Source organism: Chelonoidis abingdonii, chromosome 10 (genome assembly GCF_003597395.2).
Source record: "Chelonoidis abingdonii isolate Lonesome George chromosome 10, CheloAbing_2.0, whole genome shotgun sequence".
NCBI classification, from domain to species: domain Eukaryota; kingdom Metazoa; phylum Chordata; order Testudines; family Testudinidae; genus Chelonoidis; species Chelonoidis abingdonii.
In genome coordinates, this window is record NC_133778.1 from 9,509,837 (window position 1) to 9,521,837 (window position 12,001).

General features: G+C 48.8%; 1 protein-coding gene across 1 annotated transcript in view; it reads right to left on the minus strand.

Annotated features, from left to right (window-relative positions):
- LOC116815868 (uncharacterized) overlaps nucleotides 1-12,001 on the minus strand; it is a 385,671-nt gene that overhangs the window by 215,894 nt on the left and 157,776 nt on the right. The gene's annotated exons all lie outside the window — the stretch shown is intronic.

Here is a 12,001-nt window from a genome sequence, read left to right on the forward strand (position 1 = left end):
CAACATGAGTGTCGCTTAGACGGGTAACAGGCATTCTGGACAATCATGAGTCCTATAACTGCATATCGCTGGTTTTGCTCATTGTTATAGGGCGCCAGCGATGTGGCTAGTTGGACAAATAGCCGTAAATACCGCACTATGCTAAGAAAAGACTCTAAGACTGTTTCCACTATGACTTGGGACACAAAGCGCCGCCAATTTTCGATAGCATCACATTCGGCTTACGTACGGGATTTAATTTTTTGCACCACACCCGTGTCCAAGGTAAGTCATCTTTATTGCCTAGTAATTACCAGTTATTATTAGCCTAAACAGATTAGTCCTGCCTCGCTGAATCGTTGCTCATAAAAGAATTATTTCCAGGTTATCTAAGTCCCAGCCATGAATACAACAAAGCAATAACGATCGAAGGTACGCAACTGCCATTATTCACAATCACGACTAGGAGACATAGTAAACAAGTCTTGAAAGTGCAGATGAAACATTCCAAGCCCATAAAGGCACAGACACAATAAAATAATACACAACTACATGAGTGACTAGTTCTGATTTCTGTTGCCGGGCTTTTCATACTTAGCGGTACTGCGTACCCCCCCCCTTGTTATTCTAAATTGTAAGAGAACTGACATAGTCCAGATGCATCTCCATACTCATTCGTCCTCGGAATTCGCTAGTTGTCAGATGAGCTTAACAGATCAGTTGCTTATGGCTATCCACCGCAAAGAATATTCCACTATCTGTTTGAGTACACGAAACCACGATATGCCCTCAGCATCAAGCCGTGTAAGACAGGGCGAAAGGATCATAAGCCATAAATTGCATATAATTGGCATATCAACCATTTACTATACGCAATTGGCATGAAAAGAACGGTAGGGTGGCTCTCATTAATCTGGTGAGACAATGTACCCATGTGTCAATGAGAGTGTATGCCGTTAGATCCGTCTGGGGTGCGCTGAGCAACAATAGGAGCCGAAGCTAGTGCAACAGCGTCTAATCGTTGCACTTCGAGCACGTTCCCAAGATTATGGAAGAGGTCACTATATCAAACACCGGTCAACTATTTCGACTTGTAAAGATCGCTTCTGGCACTACAGGCAATCTTACTCACTGGCTTAAACGAAAACCATTAAGTCTCTGAACAAAAGCACTGAAGAATTAACATGGACATCTTTGGGTTAGAAGGGGTGATGAAATGCTACGAGAATAGTTAAAGCTCCTGGGCGAACTTGGAACAGTCAATGGACCTTACATGAACTTGCCATTTATGCCTGATTTAACAAGAATCAGCCCTGTTCCACCTACTTTGAAGAAATTCCTCTGAGTATGGTTTAATCTTATTACAGGGGCATATGCTCATATTATCTATCTATTGCTTTGATTTCTTTGCGAAGGCTAGAGTAGTCATTTATTGGGTGCTTTGCATAGTTGCTTACAAAAGCTCAGAATGTTGTTCCTGGAGACACGTCAACCCATCCATTGCTGCTTCACCAATGTATATGGACTAACGCCCGATGGCATGTGCTACATACAAGATTCGAATGGTGAAACCTAAGACGGGCTGTGGTACAGTCTTAAGGAAAGCAACTATATTGCACCAGTGCCAATTATTGGATACTTCATATGATGAATTTACGATACATAAGCACCAGCGAGTTCACTATCCACTCCACAAGACCATTAGTTTGGATGGTTGCAAAGGGTGGCAACCAAAATGATTAAACACACATGAGCTCCCACAGATTTTTCATGGTCTTGCCAGGAAATTAGATTCCTGAATCTGTAAGGATTGTCGCAGAGCAAACTACCTCGGCAAAAAATGTTGCTAAGGCTGGCACACGTTTTAAGCCTAGTGTTGCTTGAGTACGGCTTACCGGCCATGGGTAGACAAGTTACCAATGAAAGTGTTGAGCCATTCCTTTCTCTGGGTTTTTTGGGAAAGGATCCAGAATATCCACACTATCGTGAAATGGGACTTCAGTTAGGGAAGTGCGCTGCAGGGGCTCATACTGGTTTGGGCTTCCCACTCTATCTGGCACCCTCGACAAGACCCAGACATAAATGGCACGTCCTTACCGCATCCCGTCACAGTGGAAGACTGTCCACCTGCTTTGGTTCTGTTTCACCAGAAGGCATGGATGATCAATGGGCTAAGCTTTAAGAAGACCTTTCCCTGCCTCTAGTTGGAACTCAACTGTTTTGAGAGATGCCAGTCTCCTGGTGTCACCAGAAGAGTTCCTGTATAAAATCATTGTTCTAATAAAACACACAAATGGATCCGTTAAGAGCTGAGAAGGCGGTGGGGTCCGTGCCGCTCGGCGAAAAGCTTCTGAAGGTGTATCTGCTTCTACTCAGAAATGAAATGTTCCTGAGCGCCCGGAGACATCCATTCTCCCTTAGACTGTGGACTGTGGGTGGCACCTGGAAGTGACGTAGGTGATGGGATTTGTTTTCGTGGCTGGTGAACACTTCCGCTGGTGCCATGTTGAGAATTTCAGCTTGTGAGCCTCTTGGTAGGGTTGTGTGATAGCATGTCTGCTTAAGTTCAGGCCCATTGCACGCCCTCATGGATTGGGTTGGAAAATGGTTTGCAAGCGTGGCATCAGGTGGGCAACGTATATCTGGTTGCTGTTTGTTTTCCAGTCATATCTGGGACTGGATAGACACTGTGGCTGTTCAGTCGTTGGCAGGAAGGATCCTGCGGTCCCACACAACCTTGTCGGATCTGTAGCACAGATGGGGACTCTGATGGAGCTAGCACACATCGAATCAGGGGGAACGATGCCTGGCTTAGCTGCATTTAATCAGTCCACCTCTCTGGACCGCTTCACATGGGTTGGCAAGTCATCCCAGTAGCAGGGGGGAATGGATAAATTGTCATAAGTGCAAAAGTGACCACTTACCTGACACCTTCGTACTGGACAGGACAGTTCAGCTGTGGGGCACAGTTACTAGATATTGGAACGATGAAATGGGTAAAATTGTCACTTTGGGCCTTCGGTTGACGAATTTGGTCCACTAAGAATCTGGTGATAGTGAATTACGTGCCCCTGTGCTCCCACACAATGAACTTAAACTTTCGTTTTAACCGTACCTTAACATCTTAAAGATTTCCCTCTCTCCAAGGTATTCTGGAAGAGGATCGGCTGGGATCTTTGGGTGTATGGTAGGTACGTAATGAAACTAGCTACTCGGTCTTGTGGTTCGTGGGGCGATGGCCTTTTAAATGTCCCCGTTCATTAATTAAAGCAACCGCCTGCAGTTGATGGGTCACTGGCAAGGGTGGGCGTTTGCTGAACTGGTGAGATGGACAATGAGGTGTCGGCTTTCTTTGAGTGTAGGTGAGGGTTTTAGGTTTGCCCTCAGTGATAGGCCGTTATCTCTGTTTGCCCCTGTGTATTCGTCCCCTTGCTAGAGCTTTTTTCTTTTCTGACACTTCACCCATTGGCTCCAATCTCCCCACCATCAAAGTTACAGTTTTAGGCTTCATACTCGGATATTAGCTTTCTATTCCTCAGACACCTCTAAGAACTGTATAACGTTTGCTATAGGAGGAGCAGCTCATACAGAGATTTTAATTATGCTCCTGATAATCCAGCATTCCTGTCTTTCCAATGTGGTAGGATGTTGTGTAAATGGACACATCTGGATTTCACTAACGGACTCTGAACGCCGAATCGGCCATGCCAAAACAAGTTGCCCCCATTCTGATTCTGGCCTTGGATTACTGAAAAAGTTAATAATCGTTCATAAGTGTTATTTAGGAACAATATATCAGCCTTAGCCACCGTCTCTGCCAAGGGCTACCACTGAGCGTGAGCTCGAGTTATAGTATTACTGATCTGTATAGAGATGTTATAACCATATAGGACAGGCTCCTTTCAGAATTTCTAAGAGAGGCCCAGATGTCACACACTGCCCTTGTAGTGGAAATTTACATCGGATGGGAAAGTACAGTACCCTGGAGAAGGGCTGTAAGTGACGGTCGCATCTCTTAAGGCTGTGCTAAGCAATTCCAGTTCATGCTTTCTCCTTATCCAGCTCTTCCCTCTCTTTTATCCTTTTTCTATAGCTAATCCTGTGGGCTGCTTCTTCCTAAGGCTATTCGCTAATTAGTTCAATCACTACTTTATTTCTTGTTTTTTTGTTGCTTTCACAGTCTACATTTCATTCTGTTATATTGCTCAAACTGGCACTCCCCCGTCCGACGCCCATTTTCTGCTTCTATGTGCTGCCACACTAAACTCTCTAGCAAACAGCTTATAGACTCGGGCTTTACAGCTCAGAGCTGCTCAGAGAATTTTCTACACTACTATAGTAAAAGAGTTAGAAAGAAGCCAAGAACAAATATCATAACTTGTGATGCCTTTTTTGCTGTCTGTTTTGCTCCCACTGAAGCTCCTCCTAACAAAGACCTTTTGTTAATAACTTAACTCATCTGCCTCAGGCTGCTGTCCAAGGCAGCCGAGAAAGGAGAGAAAACAAAAATCGTACGGTTTGGTTTTTTCACACCAATGTCATCTGAGGTACCACGCCATGTCAAGGCTATTGTGTCCCACCCTTTCTTGAACTATTAGCATCCAAAAGTGGACACTCATGAATCAACTTTAGCTGATAATAGCTACAATTTGTACGTAGTGCATTACCCAGCCAAAATTAGTGTTTTGAAATTAATTTCCCAGCAAATTGCCTGGGAAACCCAAAGACGCAAACCCTTGGATCTGAACACAAGGAGAAATTAGCCTTCCTCGTCTTTTTCCTTACATTTCCCTCCCTGGTTACCTGAGAGGCATACATGATCCAAACTCCTGGATCTTAAAAAAAAGAATAACTTACCCTCATCCTTTCCCCCACCATCACCTGGTGATTCAACCAATCCCCTTGCGTCATTAAACAAGGAAAAAATCAATCAGGTTTTTAAAAAAGAAAGCTTTTAATTAAAGAAGAAAAGTAAAAATTCTGTCTTACAATCAGGTGGAAATGTTTACAGCTATTCAGATTCATAGACGGCTAGATGGACTTCCCCCGCCCTATAGAGTCAACAGTCAAGCAAAAAGGTCAAAATCCTACCAGCAAGAAGAACATATCACCAACGTTAAAAAAACAAACATAATAAGACAAACCCCTTCTGCTAACTTACTATTTTCAAACGATGAGAAGCTGGATTCAGAAGATATGGAACTGGTAAAACCTGGGTGTACGTCTGGTCCCTCTTAGCCCCAAGAGCGAACAACGAACAAAACAAACAGCACAAACAAAGACTTCCCTCCACCAAGATTTGAAAGTATCTTGTCCCCCCATTGGTCCTCTGGTCAAGTGTCAGCCAGGTTACTAAGCTTCTTAACCCTTTACAGGTAAAAGAGACATTAACCCTTAACCATCTGTTTATGACAGTGGGGGAGAGCAAATGATGGAGGGAGGGGGATGGAGTGAGCGGGGCGGAACCTCAGAGAAAGGGGTTCAGTTTTGTTCAGTCACAAAGCTGGCAACCCTGGAGGGAATCTGTGTCCCTGACAGTGACCCTACGGCAGAGACTGGCCCCTCCCAGCGCTGACCAGCCCCAGGGCCTGTTCCCGGGTGGATGGTCTAAGGGGCATCATCTGCATGACCCCCGTCCCCATCCCCTCTCAGTTCTCAGCCCCAGGCCTGTGAGCTGGGGGAGGGAAGAGGAGAAGAGAAGTGAGGAGCTGCCTGCTGGGCTGTGGAGGCAGGGGTGTGGATGGTGGGTGCAATGTCGGGTGGATGCTGATGGTCAGGAGGAGGCTGCAGGACAGCAGCAGGAAGGGAAGAGCCCAGATCACAGGAGGAAGATGGGGGTGGGGATGTAACAAGGGAGAGGGGAGAGAGGCCCCAAAGAGGAAGAGCCCTGGCAGAAATGACCCAGTGGGGAAAGGAGCCCAGTGAGTGAGGGGAATGTCCTGGCATTTCCTGCCCTGGCGGAGTCTCTGCCCACAGAGGGGAGTGAAACGGCCACAGGGAGCAGGAGTGAGAGTGCTGGGACCCTGCTGTATGGGCAGCTCTGCGTGGGCGTGGGGGATATGGGGAGCTGGGGAAGGGGAGTGAGAGCCCAGCCCCAGGGCTGTGTGAGCGAGGGGCCCAGGCTAGATGTATGGAACCCACTTGCTGGAAGGAGCCCAGGCAGCTTCTCCCCCTATTCCAGTTTGTGTGCTTCTCCCTTGTGCCTGTGACAAAGGGCTCTCAGTGCAGGGCGATACTGGTAAGAAATACTGACCAGCAGCTAGTGGTTGTTGCTGCCCCTCAGACTACCCCGTCCTCTGTCCCGGGGTAGCAGATGGTGGCGGACAGGGATCAGTCACCCCTGTCAGAATTTCTACCCCTGTGAAATCTCAATGGAAACTATGGAGAGAAACAAAAATGAGAAATTGTTCTAATTTAGAAAACGTAATTACGCAAGATTTAAATACAAGAATATTTTAATTTCCATTTCAACAGTATTTCAGAAACAAGCCTCTAACCATATTTTTAGCAATGGAATTATTTACATTTATTTTTGATCACTCAAATCTACATTAAAGTTTATCTTCTCTATATAGCATCATTGTAGTTCAACTGCATCATTTCAAGAAATTGAAAATATTTATCCTAACACTGTAATTATTAAACTGTCAAACTGTGTTGTTCAGTTACAGTGTGCATGTGTCAAACATCGCAAATACACACACCTGAAGCTCCTCTCTCTCTTTCTCTCTCTCTCTCTCTCCCTTCTTTTTGTCTTGACCGATTTCCTCTGGGAGGCAGGGTACATGCACCCACCTCCTGCAGGGCTCACACTGCACCTTTGAAAAGTAGTAGATGAAAAAAAATGACACAACTAGAGTTAATTAACCGAACATTTCAGTGAACTCACAAAGATTATGTAATAATGGTCCTAGAACTTCTGCTAGAATTAATTCATCTGATTTGTAACTTTCTAGCTACGTGTAATTGGTAATGAGGATACGAGCCCCCTTCCTTGTTCTCCTTCTCACATCAATTAACAAACCTGGTCCCAGCCTGAAATGCTATTTTCCTACATATAGAAATCTCTTCTACCAGATCCTTTTGTGTTCGTTTGTCTTAGCCAGTGTGCTGTCAGTGTCCACTGTTGATTTTAATGGGCTCTTTGTGTTCTTGGTTATCAGGACACAACAGATGTAATCTGGTCAAGCAACAGAGAAGGTGGTGGGGGAAATACGGCTATTGTTGATGTTCTCAGAATCCCGCCGGCAGGCCAGTCACAGACAGATGCTCTGGGTTGGCAGCTCAGCCACGAAAGCCATTACCCAGGGCTCAGGCTCCTCTTCCGGTCTGTGGTCTGGGACATCATCTGGCAGGTCTGGCCTCTCTTCTCTCCAGTGTCCCTCAGGCTGGGCAGAGCCAGATGAGGCGTCTTCTCTTACTGTGCTGGTGCTGTGTGGGCGGCTGGTCTTTGGATCAAATGGAAAGCCAGGAAAGAGCACAGGAGAGAGATAGGATGACAAGTACTGGGGGTAGAAGGACCACACAAGGGAAGGGGAGACAGAGCAGGGTCTCACGTGTCTCCAGCTGGTGTGTCTGCTGGTCTGGCAGTGATGGCTGGGTGTCCCCACTGATGTGCAGAGATCTGGGCTTCATGATGATGTGATGAGTTTCGAGCTCCCTGTGTGAAGGACAAAATGTCTGGGGTGGAGTGTGACAGTTGTCCCCCTCTGGGAATCCCACAGTCCCTCCACATTTTCCTGCCCTACAAAGTATCTTTTGATGGGCCCTGAAAGAGGGTGATGGGCAAAATTGTCCCCCCTCTTGTTATTCTGTTCACCCATTAAATCTAAATTCTGATTTTTGGCCCTTTAACTTCTGGTTCCCACACTTTTTGTTTACCAAAGATGGTCTCCACACCATCCTTCATGTGCATCAGAAAAGCCCTGCTTAATGTAACATGGAGATATACCTACCTTGCAGAGCTGGAAGGGACCCTGAAAGGTCACTGAGTCCAGCCCCCTGCCTTCACTAGCAGGGCCAAACACTGATTTTGCCTCAGATCTGTAAGTGGCCCCTTCGAGGACTGAACTCACAACCCTGGGTTTAGCAGACCAGTACTCAAAACTACTGAGCTATCCCTCTTCCCCTGCTTATTTAGTTTTTCTGGTTTTCACAGTCTCATGTAACAGGCCGAGTTGGACTTTCGTTACCTTTTCCCTTCGGTGTTTATTATTGCGGGTGATTAAACCATTTCAGAAACTTCCACCCACTTTCCCATAGTTAGGCCTATCTCAGCTGTGAGCCTAATAGGCCCCAACTATGACAACAGAGTCACCTCACCCTTCTGGGTCCTGGTCATGGATCTACAGGATCTGTGCTGTGCCCCCACAGGAGCCCCTTCTGTGTGGCAGACCCCCAGGGGGTCTCAGTCTTCCTTGAGGGTAGATCGCACGGCCTCACTGCCTTTGAGATGCCACCTCTGGCTCCAGCAGTCCCATTTCACACCAGGAGCTCTGTCCAGTGAGTCCAACTGAGACAGGCTCCTCGTCAGAGGTTTGTGCACTCTACAGGCGCCAATGCCCCTCAGCAAGTATCTGCAGTGACACCTGGCAGCCCTCTCCTAATGGAACAGGGTTTATTAGTCAAGCAGAGACAGCAGCAGGATTCCTTAGGTTGGCAGAGACATTGTCCACCTGGCCAAGCCAGTGCAATGAGCAGCCAAGCTGCTGTGGCTGCCATTTCAGGCTCTGTCTCTGTCAGCCGAAGGTGAAAGTCCTGTGTCTCTCCAGAGGGCAGCACTTAACCCCTCAGCTGGCACCTTTCCCTTTGTCCTCGGGCTGGGGCTTTGCTCTGCTTCTCTGCAGAGAAGTGGGGAAAAACCTGGTTCCTCATAGTCACTAATTGCCAGGTGTGAATGTTCTGGTCCCTGTGGTTCCACTGTTTTTTTGGGTTCTCCATGGATATGGTGGGCTTTGGGCAACCCTTCACTGACCCATTCAGTCCCCTCCAGACTGCTAGTGACACACACACACACCACGTCTCCTGTGCTGCTCCCTTTCCCCCCACTGGGCAGCAATGCAAAGCACAGACTGGGAAACAGAGACGTGCATAAGCTTTATAAAAACATTACAGACAATGCCCAGGTCGCCACAGACAGTCCAATCTAAGGGAACAGGGCCAGAGCCCTCCCTCCCTTCATCCCCCTCCCAGCAGCCAGGGGAGCAGAGACTGCAGCCCACCCCAGCCCTGCTCTGCACCAGGGAGACTGGCCTGCCCACACAAAGGGTTCAGCAGGAAGTAAGTGTCAGGAGGTGCATTTGTGGGGGCAGCTTAGTGTCTCTACAGCTCCCAGAGTTGCCTTCTATAGCTAATGGGGCCAATACGGAGGGGCTGATTTTCTGCGGAATGGCCCAAGCAGGTGGGGAATTGGGGACAATTCCCAGACTGTGCTGGGGAGCAGTTGAGACACTGAGGAATTGGGAGAGTTTCCCTGGTTCCTATAGGGTAACAGCTGGGACTATGCCCCAGTCAGGCCCAGCTGGTCCCTATAAAAGGCCAGTGAGCCAGTGGCCCAGAAGGAATCTCCCTCTGCCTGTAGAGTCAGATGTGCCTGGCTGCAGGGAGCTGGACACAGGATACCTGAGGAGCAGGGCTGGGGAAAGGCAGAAGAGCTGGAGAGGCTCCAGCCTGGACAGCCCCAGGCTGTGGCCTAGCAGAAGGCAACAGGTACCAGGGGTTGCAGGGCAGCCCAGGGGTAGGCCCAGGCAGCAGCTCCAAACCCTCCTTGCCAGTGATGAGTAGGCTGATATTGCAGTCTGCCCCAGGAAGTGGGGCTAAACAATGACTGGCAGTAGCCATATACTGAGGTGAGGTGGGGGTCCCTTGGGGAGGGGAGACCCTGAGAGAAAGGGGTTACTGCCAGGGGGCAGCACCCCAAGCAAAAGGGCGTTGGGTCCAGGAAGGGACATGGGGCCCAGAGGACAGGCAGATCACTGGTCTGCAGAGCGTCCTCCAGAGCTGGAACTGGTCTAATTCCTGGAACAGACCAGCAGGAGGTGCCACAGGGGTGAGTCCCGCTCCTCTACACATCACAGCCCAGATCTAGCTGGTGGGGAGTGACCTTTGCAATGGCTTCCCTGAGTGTCAGAAAGAGAACACACCTGTGTGTAACTTTCTCTGACTGTCTGGGAGCAGGAAGATAATGTGTGTGTTCTGCAGATGTTTTTGGGGAGATTTTCCCAGGCATAAGGGGCAGCACAGGAGAAAGCAGGAAGGAGCTTGTCGGAATATTTCGACAAGAGGTCGATGGAGGCTGGGATCATGGGCTGACTGGAGGCAGGAGTTGACTTTTTGATCCTGAATGGGAGAGGAAAGGCAGGGTGGGGACAGAGCATACGGGACTTTGAAACTGAAGACAGGTAGCGTATGTGACTACAGTACAGGTGGGGGAGCCAGTGAAGGGAACCCAAGAGAGGGGTGACCTGATCAGGGCAATTGGTTTGGGAAATGAGATCCCCTCCACCTGCCCTGGGGGGACAGGGCACTGGCCAGGGTTGTGGGGCCTCAGTGGGGAGAAGGGGGTGGAGCTTTATGCCCCCCACACTCTGAGGCAGAATATGTCACCCCTGCTATAGAGTGACACTTGTTGCTACACACACCCTAGCGGGGGTTACACAGATTCCTTTGCCCCGATACAGCACACAGCCCCCTTTCTCCCCCCCGCCCCCAAACTCTCTGCTCCACAATAATGCAATCCTTTCCTCTCTTTGGGTCAGCCCAGTCTGTCCATGCACTCTGCTCTGATGCTCTCATGCGGTGTGAGCTCAGGATGGTGGGTCCGGTTATCTGGTCTCTGATGTCCTGCCAGCTCCAGATTGTGCATTTATAAGAGTCGCCTTTGCAAGCAGCAGCTCTCCTCCAACAGCTCCCAGTTCCGTCTGCCCTCCATCTCCCTGTCTTGTGAACCTGCTTTTTTTTCTCCCTCTCAGAGCCCTCTCCTGCCCCCATATGCTCATTGCCTCAAATCCTCCCGGAGCTGGACTTAATTCATTCCTGCCAGCCACTCAGAGCTGTGCAGAATAACAGGAAGGGGGAAGGGGAGGAACTTTCTGTCCAGCTAAACAGTACATGCACTGAAATTAGAAAACAAACATAAAAGGTTCTTGCCAGCAGGTTACAACATAATGACTTTAATGTCTAGAATTCCGAATGGTAACTCATAAGCAAGAACAGAGAACCAAAGCCGGCTGCTCTCTAAGGCAGAGGGACACAACTCACCCCACCTTCCTCTGGGTCGACCATCTGCTGACTGACGGTTACAGTAACAGAGCCCACTAGCCCTCAGAGAGGCACCCCCATCCCTGTTCTTAACATAAGAGCCTGCGATTTCAACACAGTCCTCAGCACATCACAACTGCCTCAATTTTGGAAGAGTTACCAAGTAGAAAAAGGAAAACAGGAGAAAGTACCATTAAAAACCCCATTCCTGGATATTATTCATTTAATTGCACTGTCTAATGTTACCCCAAAGTTCTCTGGAGACTTCAAATCCCCACTGAGCACAGTGCCCTGAGACCCCAGTTTACAGGACCCGCTTCTCTTCCCATGAATCTGACCAGCTGTGGCAGGTGGGCCCACTGAACTGGAGACAGGGCCTTCTCAATAGCAGGGGCTCACCTGTGTAACCCCCTCTTTCCCCCCTATGCCCAATGGTCTCATAGAAAGTGCATGGACCTAGCCACTGTCAGACCAAACTGCTTGGACTAGCTCTGCACAGCAGCTCCCCGCAGCGACCCTGATGGAAAGGGCAGGCCGTGTGCGCTGGTGGACAGGTGGGTTGGTTCCTTGACTTTGGGTAGGTCACTGCTCCTCCATATGCTCTGATGTGGAGATTGGGGATACAGCCCCGAGCACAGGAGGGCCCTGGGCTGAGCTGGGCTCTCTGGGTGCTCTGTAATACAGTGATAATGGAGGGGAGGCAGAGGGAGAGGAGATTAGTGCTCACACGTCTCAGCACGTGATGGGACAAGGGGAGAATCCT